The 25,886-nt window shown below is 38.1% G+C and overlaps 1 protein-coding gene across 3 annotated transcripts in view; it reads right to left on the bottom strand.

Annotated features, from left to right (window-relative positions):
• LOC110449581 overlaps nt 1-13,920 on the bottom strand; it is an 82,393-nt gene extending 68,473 nt beyond the window's left edge. For all 3 annotated transcript variants that reach the window (XR_002462865.1, XM_021496532.1, XM_021496530.1), the window contains exon 1: nt 13,270-13,920. The gene's annotated coding sequence lies outside the window, so the exon portion shown is untranslated. The remainder of the gene's footprint in view (nt 1-13,269) is intronic.
• Nucleotides 13,921-25,886: the final 11,966 nt, after the last annotated feature.

Raw genomic sequence — 25,886 nt, 5'->3', positions numbered from 1 at the left:
CTGTTGTTTTTAAAGTTTTCGCTGTAAAAACACAACAGCATATATTTCCTTCACGATTCCACATCTGGAAGCTTCCAGTTTAAGTCTTTAGATCTGCTATTGGGGATGACAACAGTCTGATGTCAATTTGGAATATCAAGCCTAAAGTAACACGTTTCGTCGGCGGGTCTTTTTTTTCTGGTTGATACAAAAATATGTAAACATTGAGCGAATGAACCACAATGAATGGAAGACGGTGTCTGTTTACGAACAAGACTTAACAACACGTGTTTACTAGTACATCTTCTAAATACGATGTGATCGTCAGTTCTATGTTTAACTCAGTATTGAGTTTGTTATTTGTAACGAATTACCAAACCTTGGCGTTAACTGCTCACATTAAAACAGGAATTTTACCAGAGGTCAAGTATTCGTTGTTATAGTCCTTTTTCATTTATAACTCTTTAGTTTGAAAACCATAAAAAGCTAACGCATACACGATTTGAGTACTGTCTGTCCTTTTAAATCTTAAGCATGTTATGATACTATGGGGAAAATAGCGGCGGGCTTCTAAGTTACTTTAGTCTTTACTGGCTTCCGGAATGAACTCGTTTCCATTACTTAGCGGCACATATAATTGCAAGCATTCTTTCAGGGCGAAACAAGAAAAATGTATACATTTACAGGTTTTCAAACTTAAATCAAAATCATATGCGGACAAAATATGTTAGAGACAAGATTTGTATCATCATATTTAATAATTTGTTAATAATTCGGAAGTGAAAGTGAATTTTGGTTTAATATTAGAAGTTGGAGATATACACGATCATGCATTCCTTTTCTAATTAAAAAAAAGTCTTCTGTATATAATGTAAGTATTCTTTGGTTTTAACAATGTTGAGAACTTAATGGACATTTTTGCACTTACAATTTATATCGTATCTTATTTTACATGTCTGGATTTGCTGGAAAGTACATGTAAGTAGATAATCCGACCTGCCTGATATTGAAATTACAGGTTTTTCCTTCATGTCTACCGTTCCTCGGAATATAAAATGATCTTTTTAGAGAAAATAACGAAAATAAAGAGTGGTTTCTGTAGCAAAAAGTCGAGTTTTTAAATTCAGAATGCCTTTGATTCACCATTTAACTAAGTTTGCGCACATTTTCCTGTCCATTAACCCATAGTTACGGGTCGGCAGACATACAACCGGAGGAAACACGATCAACAAGCTCTAGCCAAGAATGCAATTCAAGTATATCAAAACGATTCAACTGTGAACTTTGTAATGAGATTCTCCCTACAGTCAGAATGGGTTATCTAGCCACAGTTTGGTATTCAGACATGTAACCTTCCCAATGATATCGTTTGTATACCGAGAGTTTTCCATGTAATCTATTGCGGAGATGTTCACAGCAGAGTCCAAGCATCACACATGAAAAAGCAGATTTGTATTTGTCTACGAGCATCTTTATTGACATTTCCTTTTTTTACTAATATGTATTTTTTTCCTATGGAAATGAATTCACTTCACATTTATTGCTCAATTTACTCCTCAATTTTAATTGCAAAATACCGTCTTGAAGGCAAAATATACAAAACACGAAAACTATCCGCTGTAAATTGCTTAACTGCATAAACTGTTTTCACTGTAGGTAGTGTTTCATCGTATATCGTGTAAACTGTTTCAACGAAGATGTCGATTGGATAGTGCACCGCTATCGTAAGTGTTTCGCTGTTTAGGAAGTGTACAATGTAGGGAGAGTTTCATTGTTGCTGCTTTATTTCATATTTCATTGTTGGAAGAGTTTCACTGTAGAAAGCATTTCATTATAGGAAATATAATACTGTAGGAAGCTTTTCACTGTACATGTAGATAGGGTTTAACTGTAGGAAGCGTTTCACTGTACATGTAGGTAGTGTTTAACTGTAGGAAGCGTTTCACTGTACATGAAGGTAGGGTTTAACTGTGGGAAGCGTGGCACTGTACATGTAGGAAGCGTTTCACTGTACATGTAGGTAGTGTTTAACTGTAGGAAGCGTTTCACTGTACATGTAGGTAGGGTTTAACTGTGGGAAGCGTGTCACTGTACATATAGGTAGTGTTTAACTATAGGAAGCGTTTCATGTACATGTAAGTAGCGTTTAACAGCAGGAAGAGTGTCAATGTACATGTAGGAAGCGTTTAACAGTAGGAAGCGTTTCACTATACATGTAGGTAGTGTTTACCTGTAGGAAGCGTTTCACTGTTCGTGTAGATAGGGTTTAACTGTAGGAAACGTTTCACTGTACATGTAGGTAGCGTTTAACAGCAGGAAGAGTGTCAATGTACATGTAGGTAGCGTTTAACTGTAGGAAGCTTTTCACTGTACATGTAGGTAGCGTTTAACTGTAGGTAACGTTTCACTGTGCATGTAGGTAACGTTTAACAGTAGGAAGCTTTTCACTGTACATGTAGGTAACGTTTAACAGTAGGAAGCTTTTCACTGTACATGTAGGTAGCGTTTAACAGTAGGAGGGGTTTCACTGTACATGTAGGTAGCGTTTAACAGTAGGAAGCTTTTCACTGTAAATGTAGGTAGCGTTTAACTGTAGGAAGAGTGTCAATGTACATGTAGGTAGTGTTTAACTGTAGGAAGCTTTTCACTATACATGTAGGTAGCGTTTAACTGTAGGAAACGTTTCACTGTGCATGAAGGTAACGTTTAACTGTAGGAAGCTTTTCACTATACATGTAGGTAGCGTTTAACTGTAGGAAACGTTTCACTGTGCATGTAGGTAACGTTTAACTATAGGAAGCTTTTCACTGTACATGTAGGTAGCGTTTAACAGTAGGAGGGGTTTCACTGTACATGTAGGTAGCGTTTAACAGTAGGAAGCTTTTCACTGTACATGTAGGTAGCGTTTAACTGTAGGAAGCTTTTCACTGTAAATGTAGGTAGCGTTTAACTGTAGGAAGAGTGTCAATGTACATGTAGGTAGCGTTTAATAGTAGGAAGATTTTCACTGTACATGTAGGTAGCGTTTAACTGTAGGAAGAGTGTCAATGTACAAATAGGTAGCGTTTAACTGTAGGAAGCGTTTAACTGTACATGTAGGTAGTGTTTTAACTGTAGGAAGCGTTTCACTGTACATGTAGGTAGCGTTTAACTGTAGGAAGCGGTTCATTGTACATGTATGTAGTGTTTAACTATAGGAAGCGTTTCACTGTACATGTAGGTAGGGTTTAACTGTGGGAAGCGTGTCACTGTACATGTCGGTAGCGTTGAACTGTGGGAAGCGTTTCACTGTAAATGTAGATAACGTTTAACTGTGGGAAGCGTGCCAATGTACATGTAGGTGGCGTTTAACTGTGGGAAGTGTGTTACTATATGAATCGTTTAACTGTGCATAGGTAGTGATTCACTGTATGCAGCGTTCACTGTTGTTCCTCTATTAAGTGTTTCATTGTAGGAAGCGTTTCAGTGTTGTTGTATAAAGCGTTTCACTGTAGGCAGAGTTTCACTGTTTATAGAGTTTCACCGTATAGAAAGCGTTTCACTGTTGTTGTTGTTGTATAAAGCGTTTCACTGTAGGTAGAGTTTCACTGTGTATAGGGTTTCACCGTATAGAAAGCGTCTCACTGTTGTTGCGGTATAATGTGTTTCACTGTAGGAAGAGTTTCACTGTTTATAGGGTTTCACCGTATAGAAAGCGTTTCACTGTTGTTGCTGCATAATGTGTTTCACTTTAGGTAGTGTTTCGCTGTTGTTGCTGTATATAGCGTTTCACTGTAGTTAGTGTTTAACTGTAGTTAGTGATTTACTGTATATAGTGTTTCACTGTAGGTACAGTTTCACGGTAGAGAGTGTTTCACTGTAGGTACCGTTTCACTGTAGAGAGTGCTTCACTGTAGGGAGTGTTTCACTATAGGGAGTTTCACTGTAGGGAGTGTTTTCACTGTAGGGAGTGTTTTACTATAGGGAGTTTCACTGTAAGGAGTGTTTCACTATAGGGATTTTCACTGTATGGAATGTTTCACTTTAGGTACCGTTTCACTGTAGAGAGTGTTTCACTGTAGGTACAGTTTCACTTTAGAGAGTGTTTCACTGTTGGTAGAGTTTCACTGTTTATAGGGTTTCACCGTATAGAAAGCGACTCACTGTTGTTGCTGTATAATGTGTTTCACTGTAGGTACAGTTTCACTTTAGAGAGTGTTTCACTGTTGGTAGAGTTTCACTGTTTATAGGGTTTCACCGTATAGAAAGCGTATCACTGTTGTTGCTGTATAATGTGTTTCACTGTAGGTACAGTTTCGCTGTAGAGATTGTTTCACTGTAGGTACAGTTTCACTTTAGAGAGTGTTTCACTGTAGGTACAGTTTCGCTGTAGAGATTGTTTCACTGTAGGTACAGTTTCACTGTAGATAGTGTTTCACTGTAGGTACAGTTTCGCTGTAGAGATTGTTTCACTGTAGGTACAGTTTCACTGTAGAGAGCGTTTCACTGTAGGTAGAGTTTCACTGTTTATAGGGTTTCACCGTATAGAAAGCGACTCACTGTTGTTGCTGTATAATGTGTTTCACTGTAGGTAGAGTTTCGCTGTTTATAGGGTTTCACCGTATAGAAAGCGTCTCACTGTTGTTGCTGTATAATGTGTTTCACTGTTGGTAGAGTTTCACTGTTTATAGGGTTTCACCGTATAGAAAGCGTCTCACTGATGTTGCTGTATAATGTGTTTCACTGTAGGTACAGTTTCACTGTAGAGAGTGCTTCACTGTATGGAGTGTTTCACTTTAGGTAGTGTTTCGCTGTTGTTGCTGTATATAGCGTTTCACTGTAGTTTGTGTTTAACTGTAGTTAGTGATTTACTGTATATAGTGTTTCACTGTAGGTACAGTTTCACTGTAGAGAGTGTTTCACTGTAGGTACCGTTTCACTGTAGAGACTGTTTCACTGTAGGGAGTGTTTCACTATAGGGAGTTTCACTGTAGGGAGTGTTTTCACTGTAGGGAGTGTTTTACTATAGGGAGTTTCACTGTAAGGAGTGTTTCGCTATAGGGATTTTCACTGTATGGAGTGTTTCACTTTAGGTACCGTTTCACTGTAGGGAGTGTTTCACTATAGGGAGTTTCACTGTAGGGAGTTTTTCACTATAGGGAGTTTCACTGTAGGGAGTGTTTCACTATAGGGAGTGTTTCACTATAGGGAGTTTCACTGTAGGGAGTGTTTCACTATAGGGAGTGTTTCACTATAGGGAGTGTTTCACTATAGGGAATGTTTCACTATAGGGAGTTTCACTGTAGGGAGTGTTTTCACTGTAGGGAGTGTTTTACTATAGGGAGTTTCACTGTAAGGAGTGTTTCATTTTTGTCGCTGTATTTAGTGTCTGACACTATACAAAATGGAAATACAAACTTAATACACGTGATGAACTTAAGAGATATGCTGCTACCATAGTGATCCAGGAATAAATCCAATCTAAACCAATTTCCCAACAACATGTATGGGATCTAGGAGAATTATTTAAATACTTAATATCATATGAGAATGAAGGCGTAATATGTAAGATATGTGAGAAAACAAGTATTGTGTTGCATATTATATTAGAATGTCCAGGTTTATACTTAAGCCGTGATAAAATGATGGATGGTGTTGTAAATGCTATAGAAGTATTGTCATATGTACAGTTTTCAGAATTCCACATTGAAGACCAATGAAGCTATTTTTTGTAAGAAAAGATATTGTAGTGAACATTTCGTATTATGAAATGTATAATGCAGTTATTTGAATTTCAAATGCGTCATTATGTAATACATACTTCTCAAAACTATGTTTATATATAAATTAAGATACATTTTGTAAAACTGTTTTGACATATGAAATCTCCTAAAGGAGAAAAGAAAGATGTCCGTCTGTCTGTCTGTCTGTCTGACTGTATAGGAGTGTTTCTCTATTGTTGCTGTATTTAGTGTTTCGGTGTAGGAAGCGTTTCTCTATTGTTGCTGTATTTAGTGTTTCAGTGTAGGAAGCGTTTCTCTATTGTTGCTGTATTTAGTGTTTCAGTGTAGGAAGCAATTCTCTATTGTTGCTGTATGTAGTGTTTCAGTGTAGAAAGCGTTTCTCTATTGATGCTGTATTTAGTGTTTCAGTGTAGGAAGCGTTTCTCTAATGTTGCTGTATTTAGTGTTTCAGTGTAGGAAGCGGTTCTCTATTGTTGCTGTATTTAGTGTTTCAGTGCAGGAAGCGTTTCTCTATTGTTGCTGTATTTAGGGTTTCAGTGTAGGAAGCGTTTCTCTATTGTTGCTGAATTTAGTGTTTCAGTGCAGGAAGCGTTTCTCTATTGTTGCTGTATTTAGGGTTTCAGTGTAGGAAGCGTTTCTCTATTGTTGCTGAATTTAGTGTTTCAGTGCAGGAAGCGTTTCTCTATTGTTGCTGTATTTAGGGTTTCAGTGTAGGAAGCGTTTCTCTTTTGTTGCTGTATTTAGTGTTTCAGTGTAGGAAGCGTTTCTCTTTTGTTGCTGTATTTAGTGTTTCGGTGTAGGAAGCGTTTCTCTATTGTTGCTGTATTGAGTGTTTCAGTGTAGGAAGCAATTCTCTATTGTTGCTGTGTGTAGTGTTTCAGTGTAGAAAGCGTTTCTCTATTGATGCTGTATTTAGTGTTTCAGTGTAGGAAGCGTTTCTCTATTGATGCTGTATTTAGTGTTTCAGTGTAGGAAGCGTTTCTCTTTTGTTGCTGTATTTAGTGTTTCGGTGTAGGAAGCGTTTCTCTATTGTTGCTGTATTTCGTGTTTCAGTGTAGGAAGCGTTTCTCTATTATTGCTATATTTAGTGTTTCAGTGTAGGAAGCGTTTCTCTATTATTGCTATATTTAGTGTTTCAGTGTAGGAAGCGTTACTCTTTTGTTGCTGTATTTAGTGTTTCAGTGTAGGAAGCGGTTCTCTATTGTTGCTGTATTTAGTGTTTCAGTGTATGAAGCAATTCTCTATTGTTGCTGTATGTAGTGTTTCAGTGTAGGAAGCGTTTCTCTATTGATGCTGTATTTAGTGTTTCAGTGTAGGAAGCGGTTCTCTATTGTTGCTGTATTTAGTGTTTCAGTGTATGAAGCAATTCTCTATTGTTGCTGTATGTAGTGTTTCAGTGTAGCTCTAATGTTGCTGTATTTAGTGTTTCAGTGTAGGAAGCGTTTCTCTATTATTGCTATATTTAGTGTTTCAGTGTAGGAAGCGTTACTCTTTTGTTGCTGTATTTAGTGTTTCAGTGTAGGAAGCGTTTCTCTATTGTTGCTGTATTTAGTGTTTCAGTGTAGGAAGCGTTTCTCTAATGTTGCTGTATTTAGTGTTTCAGTGCAGGAAGCGTTTCTCTAATGTTGCTGTATTTAGTGTTTCAGTGTACGAAGCGTTTCTCTATTGTTGCTGTATTAAGTGTTTCAGTGTAAAAACCGTTTCTCTTATGTTGCTGTATTTAGTGTTTCAGTGTAGGAAGCGTTTCTCTATTGTTGCTGTATTTATTGTTTCAGTGTAAAAACCGTTTCTCTTATGTTGCTGTATTTAGTGTTTCTGTGTAGTAAGCGTGTCACCGTTTTTGCTGTATTTACTGTTTTGTTGCTGTATCTAGTGTTTCAGTGTAGGAAGCGTTTCTCTATTGTTGCTGTATTTAGTGTTTCAGTGTAGGAAGCGTTTCTCTTTTGTTGCTGTATTTAGTGTTTTGGTGTAGGAAGCGTTTCTCTTTTGTTGCTGTATGTAGTATTCCGTTGTAGGAGGCGGTTCTCTATTGTTGCTGTATGTAGTGTTTCAGTGTAGGAAGCGTTTCTCTATTGTTGCTGTATTTAGTGTTTCAGTGTAGGAAGCGTTTCTGTATTGTTGCTGTATTTAGTGTTTCAGTGCAGGAATCGTTTCTCTAATATTGCTGTATTTATGGTTTCAGTGTAGGAAGCGTTTCTCTATTGTTGCTGTATGTAGTGTTCGGTGTAGGAAGCGGTTCTCTATTGTTGCTGAATTTAGTGTTTCAGTGTAGGAAGCGTTTTTCTATTGTTGCTGTATTTAGTGTTTCAGTGTAGGAAGCGTTTCTCTATTGTTGCTGTATTTAGTGTTTCGTTTCTCTATTGTTGCTGTATTTAGTGTTTCAGTGAAGGAAGCGTTTCTCTATTGTTGCTGTATTTAGTGTTCGGTGTAGGAAGCGTTTCTCTATTGTTGCTGTATTTATTGTTTCAGTGTTGGAAGCGTTTCTCTATTGTTGCTGTGTTTAGTGGTTCATTGTAGGAAGCTTTTCTCTATTGTTGCTGTATGTAGTGTTCCGGTGTAGGAAGCGGTTCTCTATTGTTGCTGTATTTAGTGTTTCAGTGCAGGAAACGTTTCTCTATTGTTGCTCTATTTAGTGTTTTAGTGTAGGAAGCGTTTCTCTATTGTTGCTGTATTTAGTGTTTCGTTTCTCTATTGTTGCTGTATTTAGTGTTTCAGTGAAGGAAGCGTTTCTCTATTGTTGCTGTATTTAGTGTTCGGTGTAGGAAGCGTTTCTCTATTGTTGCTGTATTTAGTGTTTTAGTGTAGGAAGCGTTTTTCTATTGTTGCTGTATTTAGTGTTTCAGTGTAGGAAACGTTTCTCTATTGTTGCTGTATTTAGTGTTTTAGTGTAGGAAGCGTTTTTCTATTGTTGCTGTATTTAGTGTTTCAGTGCAGGAAACGTTTCTCTATTGTTGCTGTATTTAGTGTTTTAGTGTAGGAAGCGTTTTTCTATTGTTGCTGTATTTAGTGTTTCAGTGCAGGAAACGTTTCTCTATTGTTGCTGTATTTAGTGTTCCGGTGTAGGAAGCGGTTCTCTATTGTTGCTGTATTTAGTGTTTCAGTGAAGGAAGCGTTTCTCTATTGTTGCTGTATTTAGTGTTCGGTGTAGGAAGCGTTTCTCTATTGTTGCTGTATTTATTGTTTCAGTGTTGGAAGCGTTTCTCTATTGTTGCTGTGTTTAGTGGTTCATTGTAGGAAGCGTTTCTCTATTGTTGCTGTATTTAGCGTTTCAGTGAAGGAAGCGATTCTCTATTGTTGCTGTCTTTATTGTTTCAGTGTTGGAAGCGTTTATCTATTGTTGCTGTGTTTAGTGGTTCATTTTAGGAAGCGTTTCTCTATTCTTGCTGTGTTTAGTGGTTCATTGTAGGAAGCGTTTCTCTTTTGTTGCTGGATTTAGTGTTTCAGTGAAGGAAGCGTTTCTCTATTGTTGCTATATTTAGGGTTTCAGTGTAGGAAGCGTTTCTCTTTTGTTGCTGTATGTAGTGTTTTTGTGTAGGAAGCGTTTCTCTATTGTTGCTGTATTTAGTGTTTTAGTGTAGGAAGCGTTTCTCTATTGTCGCTGTATATTTAGTGTTTCAGTGTAGGAAGCGTTTCTCTATTGTTGCTGTATGTAGTGTTTTTGTGTAAGAAGCGTTTCACCGTTCTTGCTGTATCTATTGTTTTGTTGCTGTATTTAGTGTTTCGGTGTAGGAAGCGTTTCTCTATTGTTGCTGTCTTTAGCGTTTCAGTGTAGGAAGCGTTTTATCGTTTTTTCTGTATTCAGTGTTGTTACTATATATAGTATATATTATGTTTTCATTTTAGGTAATATTAGTGTATATGTTTTCTCTTTCGGGAATGTTTCAATGATAGAAGCGTTTCACTGTAGGTTATGTTTCAATGTTAGAAGTGTTTCACTGTAGGTTATGTTTCAATGTTAGAAGCGTTTCACTGTAGGTTATGTTTCAATGTTAGAAGCGTTTCACTGTAGGTTATGTTTCAATGATAGAAGCGTTTCACTGTAGGTTATGTTTCAATGATAGAAGCGTTTCACTGTTGGTTATTTTTCAATGATAGAAGCGTTTCACTGTAGGTTATGTTTCAATGATAGAAGCGTTTCACTGTAGGTTATGTTTCAATGATAGAAGCGTTTCACTGTTGGTTATTTTTCAATGATAGAAGCGTTTCACTGTAGGTTATGTTTCAATGATAGAAGCGTTTCACTGTTGGTTATTTTTCAATGATAGAAGCGTTTCACTGTAGGTTATGTTTCAATGATAGAAGCGTTTCACTGTAGGTTATATTTCAATGTTAGAAGCGTTTCACTGTAGGTTGTTTCAATGAAGGTGTTGTTATGTTTCACCGTTGTAATGGTCAATACAGTGTCAATCATACTACAGTACTCTCGACCTGTTTGAAATGATTCACATTCGTTGACAGTGAACTACATCTTCACGGTAATATGTCATTTTCCTGGTGACTGTCAGTTCCTCTGGAATTTGAATAATTGAACGTTTGATGTGAATTGCACAGCTGAGTTTTTCCGATAAGAATATTTCACATTTTACACTACAAACTGGCTTTGAACAGTGATGTGATCAAGATCCCGGTACAAAACAGTACTAACACAATGTGTTACATACCCTCATTCAACCCTGATACACAATACCGAGGGCTACACTGAATTATTTATGCATATATATAGTAATACAGCTGAACGGAGAAAATCGCTAACAAGATTACACGACTAGACATATAGAAACTACATCAATTATGCTCAGCTGTTACAGCGAGTCTGGGGATCGGGGTAGGGCAGCGATGGGCGTGGTAGGCCAGGGTTGGGAGGGGCGATGATCAGACATAGACATACAAGGTTGTATTGATATTTCAAAAAATCTATTAAATAAACATCTATGAAATTTATGACATAATTTGAGGTAACTGTAGAGCTAAGCTATTTGTGGGCGCGAGAGTTACAGCCTCGCGTGTTTGTGCTTTATTGATTTAAGAAACAGTCACAGTTCTGCAGTGGTACAGTTGTGTGACCGCACAACGCACCAAAAATAGCGTGCGCGCACCGTGCATACATCGTTCACACACCGTCCGCACATCGTCCACACATGGTGCGCACAACTGTGCGATTAAACAATCGTTCGCCCCGTTGTGTGCTTCTCTCCGCCCAACTGTGCGATTGGGTACAATTTGTAGATCAATACTACGGAATGAAAAAAAAATACGGAAAGCTCGTATGTAATAACGAAAACTGTTTATATTACTGTAATTTCTCATCACAGTCATGAAGATTATATACAGTTTTACAATGCGTGTAACACAGCATTACAGTGACCATTGAATGGGTTTGGCTCCAAGGTAACAGAATAGGTAAATAACAATTTGATGAGTGACCGGAGTTTTACCTGGCCTGTACCTGACACATAGAGCTGATATGCGATACCGTACGTTTAGTATTTGTTATTTGCATTCGGTTTGCCTATAGCTCCCCTTCACTTGGGTTTTCACACCTTTGGCCCTACCCGACGAAATACGTAAGCGCCCCGGGCGGGGGAAAACTACGGCCCAGGTACATGTACAACGTGGCTATGTTTACCTGCATACCGGACTGTGTTGTAATTTCATGTGTCGATTAAGGTCGTTTAAAAAATACCGAAAACACAATTTCTAATTTTAAGAAAATATAGACATTAAGATAAGCTTATTGATGTAGATAGAATATAGAAACATACATAAAAATCACGTTTATTTGTTTACAAACGAAACCGCATATATTGTTAAAGCATTCCTCAATTTACAACAACCACGATTGATATCGCACATCGTTCGTCCATCGTGCACACAAATGTGCGCAAGCAATGATCGTCCAACTTTTTATCGTTCGCACATCGTGCACACATCGTTCACACACCGTACACACAGCGTGCGCACACCGCACATCGTGTAACGTTATGCGATCCCACAACTGTATAACATTTCTTCCATTATCCATGGTGTAAGGTAGATTGGGTTTCGGTGTGGCGTAGTGGTGATGTCAACGGGTATACCAGACACCGCCACAGGGTTTCATCGGAACCACTCTAGTGTTTCCGTGGCGTAGTGTTATGTCAACGCATTCGGAACACCTTGCCCCGATTCCAGTTCCTTCAAACGTAGATGAACGTATCGGTCGAGAAGTTCCGAGTGTTAGATGAACGAATCGGCCGAGAAGTTCCGAGTGATGTCAACGGGTATACCTGAAACCGTCATAGGTTTACCGTATAAATGTTAATCGGACCCCCTCTAGTGCTATCTTGATGTAGTGGTAATGTCAGCGGGTATATCCGAAAACACCTGAGGATTACCGTATAAGTGTTAATCGGAACCCCTTTAAGTTACCGTGGTGTATCTGTATCTGTATCTGTAAGGTTCCGGATAAAATTCATAAATTGAATATCACATCCGGGTGGTGATGCCAACGGGTATACCCGACACTGCCAGAGGGTTACCGTGTAGTTGTTTATCGGAACCCCTCTAGTGATTTCCTGGTGTAGTGGTGATGTCAGCGGGTATAGACCGTCAGGGGGTTACCGTTTAATTGTTAATCGGAACATCTTTACAGTTACCGAAGCGACATGATGATGTCAAAGGGTATTCCCTACACCGTCCCTGGGTTACAGCTCGGAACCCCTCTTCTTTATCATGAGGTAGTGGTGATGTCAATTGATATACTCGACACTGTCAGAGGTTAAAATGGTACCCGACACCATCAGGGGGTCACCATATACTTGTTGACCGGAAACCCTCTGCAATGTCCATGGTGTAATCAATGACTATATCCAACACTAAAAGGTGGTTACTTCAACATTAACTAAGATAACGCGCAATTCAATAAAGAAACAGAAAAAGGGTATTAATGATCATAAGTAAATGTCGAATTTTCTCAGTTGTGCATTCTTTACACACCGGAGTTATATAACTATAACATCGTGACGTCATAGGCACACTTGCTACTCGTGCCACTAATTAATTGTGTCACACCGTCGGTACATCCCATTTGTTACTAATCAACTACATGTTATACCTCTATGTAGTACACAAAACTATGCCATGGCATTTTTTTCTGACAACGGAAAATATTTCATGGAGTGTTGTCATTAGATACAAGCCCAGACAATGCGAAAGACACAATATAGTTAGTAGAACAGGCAGTAAACGAATGTTATTTACGTTCATAATGTACAGTATCAATATTTATCCAGGGATACGAAAACTTGATTAACTGTTATGGCTACAGCTGCAGGCATCTGACGGCAGGATAAGTTGATTTGAATAAGGAGGACAACTGACACAGCTGTCGCTAATGTGATCAAAGCGAACTGGTGACGTGTTAGACCTAACGTTAACGCACACCATCTCTTTAAACCGTACATATTGTGACGACGAGGCTACTTAGCTAAAAGGCCTCTCTGTCCCCAGTAAACATGTTTGATGCCTGGTTACACAAAAGGAGGCATGGGGAACAGATGGTGAGATATTGATATAACATGGGACTTACCTGGTTATGAGGGCGACATCAGTGATCTCCGATAATGTTGTACAACTGATTCACTAGCGGTGTGTAAACTCCGTGGCTGTGACGGAAGTCAGCTGAGAACGTGTACTCAGTAGCTACAACACAGCCACACTGATACAGCTACACACAAAACACTGGTGCGCGTGCAGCAAAGCCGAACGTTCATTCATAAAAAAATCCTTGTCACATGCGTTACCGTACACACAAATTCTATATTCCTGCTACTGACCTGTATATGCATAAATCGTGTATACAGCCGAGTCGGTTACAGCTAAAACAAACACTGTATATGTACAATGCAATGTTACAGCATTCTTTTCTTACACAATTCCTAGTATTTTCCCGGCCCTCTATTCTCGCCACGGTTCGTGGTATGGCTGCCTGCTACTCAGCGATACCACCAATAGCCTTACCAGTTTGTGGGACCGATACCGTCCTAGAGTAAACCCGAACTAATAGTATTAGACCAACCCTGATCGGTCTTTATCCAAGACGTTTGGTCTGCTGTATATATAACGCACAATCATGTCAAAAGATCATTGATCGAAACTGTTAGGTTCTTTATGGACCAACGCGCGAGATGCTGGGAGCCATGCAGTGGCAGTATAGCTGCACGTGCTACGGAGAACCAACACCGTATAATTAGATTGTATGTTGTCCGTTGGGGTCACGTCCGCTCGAGCTAGAATTACATGTGTTAACGAGTTTTTCCCCCGGGGCCCGGGACGTAATGTCGGACAGTAATGTTTACCTGAACCCCGACTACCCTTCGCATGACCTTACATCTGTGAACAATTCCCACCCCCACCGCCCCCTTAAAGATCCAAATGCACACAACAAAAATGTTTGTTTTATTGGCACAACAACACTCATTTACTTCCGGTTTCATTGATCGTTTTTTTTTTCTTCTCGTTTTTATTTGGCCCGTGAGTGTCAAGGAATCAAGCGCCGTTGACCAATACTTGTTTAAAATAAGAAGTTATTACTGCGATCATGATGCTGAACCTTGAATATAACGAATCTCTCTTTAAAAAGGTTCCCGTTCCACTAATTTTTCCGCCATTGCTTTGATAATCCCTTTCTGAAAAGAGGACTATTTTTTGCGGGACTTTTATGAAAGAAACATAATTAATACTAGCGATGAAATAAACAAAATAAAAATCACCAATGGTGTTCTAAGTGAAAAACATAAATCGTGACTAGACTAGAATTACTGCCGCTTTAATCTAATCATGAGCTACCTGGAGAACGGATGCACGCTGACACAATTGCGCTACGGTTATATGCTTGTTAGTTTTTACGTCCTAATAACAGCTATGGTCATTTAAGGACGTGCCAGGTTTTGGTAGTACCGGAGAAAAAACATCGACTTACGGCCAGTACCTTGCGACTGCCCCACGTAGGACTCGAACCCGTGGCCCAGTGGTGGAGGGTTAGTGGTAGCACGAAGTCGGACGCCTTAACCACTTGGTCACCGCAATTCCATAATGGAAATATGTAGGGTTGTGTCCTTAGTGGGACAGGGGTCTTTAATTCTGATATTGAAAGTAACACCCTCCAAAACAACAAATAAACCATCACAGATTTATCGAAGGCCAGGAACATTACAGGTGTCACGCTCACTTACGTTCTCTGCATACAAAGCATGTGAGCGTTTGTTTTGGTTTGGTTTAGTAATGTTTAAAGTCCTATCAACAGCTATGGTCATTTCGGGACGGCCTCCCCTGTGTGCAAGATGCATGCGTGTGGTGTATGCGTGTGTGTTTTGGGCGGCTGCGATATGTTCGTGTTTGTCTTCTTGTAATAGCGCGGAACTGATGCCGTCTTTATAGTGCTACCTTACTGAAACATACTGCCGAAGACACCCAACAGGACACCCCACCCGGTCACATTATACTGACAACGGGTGAACTACTCGCCCCACTCCTAAATTGCTCAGAGTTAAGCAGGAGAAGAAACTACCATTTTCACAGACTCTGGAATGAATCGGCCAGGGGACAGAACCCTAAGCCTTCCTCAATGGGGCGAACGTTCAACTAAAGGCCAAAAGCGAGGCATTGTCAAGGGAGACATGATGAAGAAGAAGAACGTTGTTTAGAGAGAAGAGGAAAGATAAGATCCCAAATTTAGTCGTCTCTTACGATCATGCAATGGGGGCAGCGGGTACAATTCTTACGTCCTACATGCAATGACTGCAAGTGAGGGTAACCTCTGGAACTCTGAGGGTTGTGACGTTGAATAGAAATGTAAGTGTGTTTGTATGTGTGTCATTTTCCTTGGTTACACAAGATGATTCTATTCAATATTCATATCATTCAACCAGCTATGTACATGTATAAGCACGCATGTCAACAGTACCCGGTGTTTAATTTTGGCTGCATAACAAGTAATTTTATACGATTATTCAATTTAATTTAATCTCCGTAAACGAAATGCGGGGCTGTCTGGATGTCTGGATGTCCGTCTTGATGTCTGGATGGCTGTCGTCCGTTAAATATTGTCTGGGCAATGTCTTCTCCTAAACATGTGCACCTATTTCGACGAAACATCAGAGATATCATAACTACTCTCGATGTTGAACATCCAGGTATTATTATATTTCATTCTGATACTTTTTATGGAGTACTGGCCGCTTGTTGTAAAACTCCTCCAAAACTACTATGGCCAATTTCAGCGAAAATATACATATAAGATAACGACCCCCTGTCATGATTTAGTTTTGAATTAAATGTCAGTTAGTATTTAGATTTCAGATCCAGTATTTATGGGAGTAGCGGTATTAGTTAGGCTTTAGCTTACATTCCTAATTTATATGACAGCGGGGGTACTAGAAAGCCTTTACTTTACAGTTCTACTTCATATTGGAGTGGGGGTATTAGTTAGCCTTTACTTTACAGTTCTACTTCATATGGGAGCGGGGATATAAGTTAGCCTTTATTTTAAGTTCTAGCAAATATTGGGGTTTGGGTATTAGTTAGTCTTTAGCTCATAGTCCTAGTTTATATGGGAGTGGGGGTATTACTTAGCCTTTATTTTACAGTTCTAGCATATATTGGAGTGGGGGTATTAGTTAGTCTTTAGCTCACAGTTCTAGTTTATATTGGAGTAGTGGTATAAGTTAGCCTTTAGTTTACAGTTCTAGCATATATTGGAGTGGGGGTATTAGTAAGCCTTTAGCTCACAGTTCTAGTTTATATTGGAGTGGGGGTATTAGTTAGCCTTTAGCTTACAGTTCTAGTTTATATTGGAGTGGGGGTTTAATTAGTTAGCCTTTAGTTTACAGTTCTAGTTTATACAGGAGGGGAGTATAAGTTAGCATTTATTATACAGTTCTAGCATATATTGGAGTGGGGGTATTAGTTAGTATTTAAAAGACAGTTCTAGTTTATATGGGAGTAGGGGTATTAGTTAGCTTTTAGCTTACAGTTCTAGTTGATATGGGAGTGGGGGTATTGGTTAGCCTTTAGTTTACAGGTCTAGCATATATTGGAGTGGGGGTATTAGTTAGCCTTTAGCGTACAGTTCTGGTTTATATGGGAATGGTTGTTTTTTTTGTTAGCCTTTAGCTTACAGTTCTAGTTTATATTGGAGTGGGGGTACAAGTTAGCATTTAGTTTAAAGTTCTAGTTTATATGGGAGTGGGGGTATTAGTTAGTCTTTAGCTCACAGTCATAGTTTATATGGGAGTGGGGGTATAAGTTAGTCTTAAGCTTAAAGTTCTAGATTGTATTGGAGTGGGGTTTTTCGTTAGCGTTTAGCTTACAGTTCTAGTTTATATGGGAGTAGTGGTATAAATTAGCCTTTAGTTTACAGTTCTAGTTTATATGGGAGTGGGGGTATTACTCTTCCTTTATTTTACAGTTCTAGAATATATTGGAGTGGGGGTATTAGTTAGTATTTAGCATACAGCTTTAGTTTATATGGGAGAAGGGGTATAAGTTAGCCTTTAGTTTACAATTCTAGAATATATTGGGGTGGGGGTATTAGTTAGCATTTATTTAACAATTCTAGTTTATTTGGGAGTGGGGGTATTAGTTAGTCGTTAGGTCACAGTCATGGTTTATATGGGAGTTGGGGTATTAGTTAGCCTTTAGTTTACAATTCTAGAATATATTGGGGTAGGGGTATTAGTTAGCCGTTATTTAACAATTCTAGTTTATTTGGGAGTGGGGGTATTAGTTAGTCTTTAGCTCACAGTCATAGTTTATATTGGAGTGGGGGTATTAGTTAGCCATTAGCTTACAGTTCTAGTTTATATGGTAGTGGGGATATTAGCTAGTCTTTAGCTCACAGTCATAGTTTATATTGGAGTGGGGGTATTAGTTAGTCTTTAACTTACAGTTCTAGCATATACTGGAGTGGGGGTATTAGTTAGTCTTTAGTTCACAGTTCTAGTTTATATGGGAGTGGGGTATTAGTTAGTCTTTAACTTACAGTTCTAGCATATATTGGAGTGGGGGTATTAGTTAGCATTTAGTTTACAGTTCTAGCATATATGGGAGTGGGGGTATTAGTTAGCATTTAGTTTACAGTTTTAGCATATATGGGAGTGGGGGTATTAGTAAGCATTTAGTTTACAGTTCTAGTTTATATGGGAGCGGGGGTATTAGTTAGCATTTAGTTTACAGTTCTTACATATATGGGAGTGGGGGTATTAGTAAGCATTTAGTATACAGTTCTAGTTTAGATGGGAGTAGGGTTTTTCGTTAGCCTTTAGCTTACAGTTATAGTTAATATCGGAGTGAGGGTATTAGTTAGCCTTTCGTTTACAGTTCTAGTTTATATAGGAGTGGGGTATTATTTAGCCTTTAGTTTACAGTTCTAATTAATATGGGAGCGAGGGTATTAGTTAGCCTTTATTTAACAGTTCTAGTTTATATGGGAGTGAGGGTACTAGTTAGCCTTTATTTAACAGTTCTAGTTTATTTGGGAGTGGGGGTATTAGTTAGTCTTTAGTTTACAGTTCTACTTTATATGGGAGTGGGGGCTTTAGCTTACAGTTCTAGTTAATATGGGAGTGGGGGTATTTGTTAGCCTTTAGCTTACAGTTCTAATTAATATGGGAGTGAGGTTATTAGTTAGCATTTAGTTTACAGTTCTGATTTATATGGTAGTGGGGTATTAGTTAGCCGTTATGTTACAGTTCTAGCATATATGGGAGTGGGGGTATACCTTAGCCTTTATTTTACAGTTCTAGGTTATATTGGAGTAGGGGTATTAGTTAGCCTTTAGCTTACAGTTCTAATTAATATGGGAGTAAGGGTATTAGTTAGCCTTTAGATTACAGTTCTAGTTTATATGGTAGTGGAGGTATTAGTTAGCCTTTATGTTACAGTTCTAGCATATATGGGAGTGGGGGTATAAGTTAGCCTTTATTTTACAGTTCTAGGTTATATTGGAGTGGGGGTATTAATTAGCCTTTATTTTACAGTTTTAGTTGATATGGGAGTGGGGGTATTAGTCAGTCTTTACTTTACAGTTCTAGTTTATATAGGAGTGGGGATATTAGTTAGCCTTTAGTTTAAAGTTCTAGCATATATTGGAGTGGCGGTATTATTTATTCTTTAGCTCACATGTACAGTTCTAGTTTATATAGGAGTGGGGGTATTGGTTAGCCTATGGCTTACATTTCTGGTTTATATGGGAGTGGGGTTTTTAGTTAGCCTTTAGCTTACAGTTCTAGTTTATATTGGAGTAAGATTATTGTTAAGCCATTAACTTCTAGTTCTAGTTTATATTGGAGTGGGGGTATTATTTAGCCTTTAGTTTACAGTTCTAGTTTATATGAGAGCGGGGGAATTAATTCGCCTTGAGCGTATAGTTCTAGTTTATATTGGAGTAGGGTATTAGTTAAGCCTTTAGCTTCTAGTTCTAGTTTATATGGGAGCGGGGGTATACGTTAGCCTGCTGTTTAAAAAAACAAACAAACATGATTTTAAAAGTAAAATACAGTTGAAACTAGCTCTCGCATGAAGACACCAGTAGAAGCGAGTGTAAGGCTAGGATACGGGTACTTATTCCCTAAGGTACACTGTTCGTAAAAGTACAGTTGTGGGATCGCATAACGTTACACGATGTGCGGTGTGCGCACGATGTGTGCACGGTGTGTGAACGATGTGTGCACGATGTGCGAACGATAAAAAGTTGGACGATCATTGCTTGCGCACATTTGTGTGCACGATGGACGAACGATGTGCGATATCAATCGTGGTTGGTGTAAATTGAGGAATGCTTTAACAATATATGCGGTTTCGTTTGTAAACAAATAAACTTGATTTTTATGTATGTTTCTATATTCTATCTACATCAATAAGCTTATCTTAATGTCTATATTTTCTTAAAATTAGAAATTGTGTTTTCGGTATTTTTTAAACGACCTTAATCGACACATGAAATTACAACACAGTCCGGTATGCAGGTAAACATAGCCACGTTGTACATGTACCTGGGCCGTAGTTTTCCCCCGCCCGGGGCGCTTACGTATTTCGTCGGGTAGGGCCAAAGGTGTGAAAACCCAAGTGAAGGGGAGCTATAGGCAAACCGAATGCAAATAACAAATACTAAACGTACGGTATCGCATATCAGCTCTATGTGTCAGGTACAGGCCAGGTAAAACTCCGGTCACTCATCAAATTGTTATTTACCTGTTCTGTTACCTTGGAGCCAAACCCATTCAATGGTCACTGTAATGCTGTGTTACACGCATTGTAAAACTGTATATAATCTTCATGACTGTGATGAGAAATTACAGTAATATAAACAGTTTTCGTTATTACATACGAGCTTTCCGTATTTTTTTTTCATTCCGTAATATTGATCTACAAATTGTACCCAATCGCACAGTTGTGCGGAGAGAAGCACACAACGGGGCGAACGATTGTTTAATCGCACAGTTGTGCGCACCATGTGTGGACGATGTGCGGACGGTGTGTGAACGATGTATGCACGGTGCGCGCACGCTATTTTTGGTGCGTTGTGCGGTCACACAACTGTATATATAGACATCACGTACAAAATTATTGTTTCGTGTTTATAAGATGTCATTACATTTGTGGGTCTTAAAAGATCCTATTATTATCATGAAAATGAATAATTGTTTCCTCGGGCTGGCGATTAATCAAAAATAGAAATATTGCACGAAAAGAAAGTCGGCCATCTATCAGAAATAGTCCGTCCGTCGTCCAGAGCTACGTTATCGCAGCTAGGTGTGTGTGTGTGTGCAAAGATGTTAAACCCAAGCAATTAAACAAATAAACAATAGCAGGTGTCTGAGCAATCTGATTAAAACAATATCTTTGATGATTCCACTCCGATACTCTACGTTCTTTGATTCCACTCCGATTCTCTACGTTCCATTCAAAGAACGTAGAGTATCGGATTGGAATCAAAGAACGTAGAGTATCGGAGTGGAATCAAAGATCTGGTTTTAATCAGATTGGTGTCTGAGTTTCGTTTCGTTCAATGTATAACATTTGTGTACCAACAATCTATTATCGGTTATGTTTGAGATTATGGTAATTCACATCTCTCCTCATCCTCCAAACGCTTTTATCATGAACACAGCAATTTCTTTTTCATCACAGAAGCTATAATATAAAATCTATCTCAAACCTTACCCATATTTAGACTGTATAGTTACAGACGAGGAAACCGCCATTTCCAATAATTGACGAAACCTTTCAGGTAATGATTTCTCCATCACGAATCGCACATGATGAGTGTTTTCGAAAGAAACAAAATTGTTTTCTTCTTTTATTGCAATGTCTGTAATGGAATTGTATTTCCAAACAATTTACTCGCGTATTGGATATTGTTTCACGTCCATCTATTAATGTCCGAAATGATTTCATATCATGTCTCAAAGGTTAGCGATTTAAGATGATGTTTTTTTTTCTATTAATCGAAGCTTAACATGTAACAGTAGTGTTTTTTTAGTGCTGTAATAAGTCACTGGTCAGTTTCACCATCATTCATAGGTCAACGTGATAACGCGTCTGTCTCATGGTAATCATAAGACAACGTGAGTAATGGTCAATTGAAACGGACATCAAAGGACAAAGTGAAATGGACAATGCTTATAAATGTGCTCTGGCTCCTACAGTAAGTGTATCATGAAATGTGATTATAAGTAAATAGCATTCCTATCATCATAAACGTTAGAGTTTGCATTTAAATACTTAAATATTAATATCTTTTGTACATGTATATAAAATGTAACCCGTTCACGAATAATCAAATGTATTAGATAGACTGTACCCTTTCAAATGCAATAGGGACGCAACGATAATAGTTATCTAAGTTCCGAGACAAAAACATGAATTCTACAATCTGAATGAAATTTCCCTCCTCAAATATCTGAATAAATTACTTCACTAAATTCTTCTTGTGGAAAACCCCGAGAACCATAACTACAGCAGCGTGCTAACAGCTGTATCTCGATATACTTATATTTGAGATGATGGGAAATTAAAGATGGTCAAACGCACCTGAATTAATTTGCCATAACTAATTTTCAATATCTTAGTTCTTGCGGGTCAAGTATCACTGTCAAAATCTGTAGCTACGGATTAAGGGTCAAGTATCACTGTCAAAATCTGTAGTTACGGATTAAGGGTCAAATATCACTGTCAAAATCTGTAGTTACAGATTACGGGTCAAGTATCACTGTCAAAATCTGTAGTTACGGATTACGGGTCAAGTATCACTGTCAAAATCTGAAGTTACGGATTACGGGTCAAGTATTACTGTCAAAATCTGTAGTTACGGATTACGGGTCAAGTATCACTGTCAAAATCTGTAGCTACGGATTAAGTGTCAAGTATCACTGTCAAAATCTGCAGTTACGGATTACGGGTCAAGTATCACTGTTAAATCTGTAGTTACGGATTACGGGTCAAGTATCATTGTCAAAATCTGTAGTTACGGATTACGGGTTAAGTATCACTGTTAAATCTGTAGTTACGGATTACGGGTCAAGTATCACTGTTAAATCTGTAGTTACGGATAACGGGTCAAGTATCACTGTCAAAATCTGTAGTTACGGATTAAGGGTCAAGTATCACTGTCAAAATCTGTAGTTACGGATTAAACTTTTTGTTAAGTCATACCTTGTGGACCTTTTATGAAAAAATCAGTTTTCTGTAAATATAAATGTGCAATGAGACTGGACATTGTAAATATAAATGTGCAATGAGACTGGACCTATCATTGTCCGTGTACTGTGTGCCCTTAACAATATCTTTAAACGATATCGAATCTATATGAACGTCAATGAATATCCGGAATTTACCATTTTGTATTAAAGTGCATTCGTAATTCCGTACCGTATGTTGGTTCTTTGTTTAGATATGTCTTTCTCTTTTCTGAAATAAATTGAAGAAGAAACACATGTGTTTTATCATCCTCTCACAATGAATTCTCTTATATTGTCTGTTACAAACTATTAAAAGTTGAATTTTGTTGGGGGGGGGGGGGGGGGGGGGGGGGGGGGGCATAGCTGTAATTTCTATTCGGCTTTAACACCTAGAAACCATATCCTTTTATAACCACAGGGACCTGCGAATTTGTTACAGTTATATTTGGACCAAAACAAAAAGGTGTTCAAAGTAATTTGACATGTTTTAGGGGTTTAGATCGACTTTCAGTAAAAATGACACTCAAATGATCATATATACGAGAAATGGAGGAAAGCTCTCGATGTCGAAATGTCGACCCAAACTAACTTTCTTGCATCAAAAACAACGGTCCTAGTTTATCTACTTAGTACCGCTGGAAAGATGGATACTTTTTCTTTTAAAACCCTCTTATATACACGTAAAATGTAATATTTACATTTGCATGGCATTTTCACTATATAGCCTCTTTGAAAGCTGTGTCGTTGATGGGACTTTAATTACATGTACCATGCATCACGAGACACAATTCTTAGCGTATTAATACAACACTGACCGGAACTACAATATCCAATTTAAATAAACATGACGGCTGCTGAAATATCGCTTGGCATTGTGAGATTTGACAATGTCATTGTAAATGTATGTGTAAAATAAAAAATAAAATAAAAATCACTTTTATTACAACGAAAAAAAGACCAATGTCTGCAATATCGTACAAAATGCACATCGGTTGAAATCACCAATGCCGGCAATGGAAACAATTTTAACGCTCATGCAATTTATCAGAAATATCGTCTGTTACACTGCACTGATCAACAGGGGTTCGTTACAAATGTCTGAAATACACATATTCTATAGACCTACTGACACATATGTTACAGACCTACTGATATGAGTCACAGCACACATAAACATTTCAGACATTTGTAACGAACCTGTGCTCCGTCGCAAGATCACTCACTTCAAACGCTATCAGTTTCACGCGTCTCGCATCCACGGTTCCTCAGTTTCTGACGACATGTCAAATAACGATGCTGTTATAGAATCTACCGACTGTTGTTAGGTTCCCATACAATCAACAAATACATTCACGCCTGGATTCTTCACAAAATGAGCAAAGAGAAAAGTTCGAATTAACTTCCAAAAATAACTCCCTCGTGGAGGGCAAGGTCGGATTTACGGTGTTCACTGTATTTGTCCATGCGCAAAATTTGTTCCGGGGAAAAATCGAAACAATTTCAAATCTAACTTTCAGTTCAGAGTTCTGAAGTGTTTGGTAAAATTTCAAAGTACTACTTTGTTTGCCAATCAGCACGCGACAATACGCTGTTCAAAGTATTGAACGAAATGGTGTGGACTGTCGATAAGGCGAGCATTTTTAATTTTAAATATAAATTATAAGTTAAAAAAAAACACACATAAGAGGCAGAGAAAACGTAAATAAAAGTATTGAACTGCGGTTGTTTTTGGAGGAAACAGAGTTCATGTCCGCGGAAGGAGAATACATTTTACGTGTATAGAGGATTTTTTTTCAATGTTTCAACGGTACTAAGCATTTTCCCGTAGATCAACTAGAAATGTTGTTTTTGATGCAAGAAAGTTAGGTGGGGGTCGACATCTCGAAATCGCGAGCTCTCCTCCCTTCTCGTTTAATATGATCATTGGGGGTTCATTTTTACCGAAAGTCGACCTTAACCCCTAAAACATGTAAAACTAGAAATATGTCACAATGACATGAAAGTCACCCCATCATTCTGTATGCATCATTTTCCGATAAATCATTGACCAAGCTACAACGGATATATTTCCATCTGTCAATCAAAATGGTGAACAATTTCCAGGTGTAATTACATACATGCTGTTCAGGTAGCCATGCCAACACATGAAATTAATAAGAAAGCATGTCGCAAATATAACGTTAGCGTTAACTGACACCTCGAATACGGGGAGATCTGCGCGCTGACACGGTCACCTGGCATGGTAACGTTAATTGGAATATAACGATGTTGTTTTCACAACAATAAGTTTCAGAAAAGATTTAATCTTATATACGGATAAATCTTCTACTATTTTTTGTTATGAAATACACTTTTTCAAGTAGTTTTCTGATCGTCTGCAAATCCAACTGAATCGGGCGAGCATATTTCAAAACATTTCCGAAAATCCTCGAAAAATTTACGAGAAATGGTCGCGACCAAGGACTGGTTTTGGATTGTTTTTGAGTATCGTGTTCACCCCTTTCTTGACACTTCATTTCCCCCTTAAAAAAGTGCGCACTATACGCAAATATTAACGTAAGTCGTTGGTCAGACACAAAATATCTAAATCAGTCAATAGCAATTTAACCCTTCGGGAACCTCAAAAGTGCCTGATTCATACTCCGAACATCTTTAGGTTATATGTAATTCCCGTGGGAAATTTGGAACGCCTTTAGGTTTTATCCTATTCCTGTTTAAAAAGGAAATCGCTATCTAAGTTAAACAAGAGCTTGTAATTAGCGCCTGGTATATTCCGACAGAAGCAAGACACTTAACAGCCCAACAAACAGAGGTCAAAATCTGGGACTGAAACCAAAATTAATAGTCCCCACCTGGGTTGGCCCATCAGTACACAATACATAGTATACACAAATCATGGACAATGTACAGAGAATGAAGACAATACTATTCCATTATAATACCCTAAATTTATTTGCCCCATAGATGAAACCTAGTATACACAATTCTTTAATATTATGCAACTTCTACAGCCAAAGAATGTGTAGATGTACGGATTCGAATTAAACAAATGCGATATTTCATTCGTATACATTTTGTGAGGTAAAAGAGTAATGATTCTCCAAAATCTATGATATTTATATACAATACACACTTTCGAGAGTTTTCCACTGAGGCCCTTAGGGATTGTATGCCTTGATAAAAAAAAATCTTTGTTTTATCAATGGTAATAACACATTTTGCTGAGAAATACATGGATTTAACCAAACATCACTAAGACCTAGATTATTTAATCTCTTACTGCTTTAGCCCAGTTGAAATAACTTTTACTACAACATTGTAATAAAAATCTATAGGAAGTGGATATGATACAATTGTCAGATTTTCAGATTTTTAACCAATATTTCATCGTTCTAATTTTTCTCATCCAAACTAGATGTAATCGTCCCAATTCAAGATATACCATATTGTTATTGGCCGATTTTTT

This window comes from Mizuhopecten yessoensis, unplaced genomic scaffold (assembly GCF_002113885.1).
Source record: "Mizuhopecten yessoensis strain PY_sf001 unplaced genomic scaffold, ASM211388v2 scaffold4663, whole genome shotgun sequence".
Taxonomy (NCBI): domain Eukaryota; kingdom Metazoa; phylum Mollusca; class Bivalvia; order Pectinida; family Pectinidae; genus Mizuhopecten; species Mizuhopecten yessoensis.
Note: the sequence above shows the minus strand (reverse complement) of the source record. Positions and strands in the feature narration are given on the sequence as shown.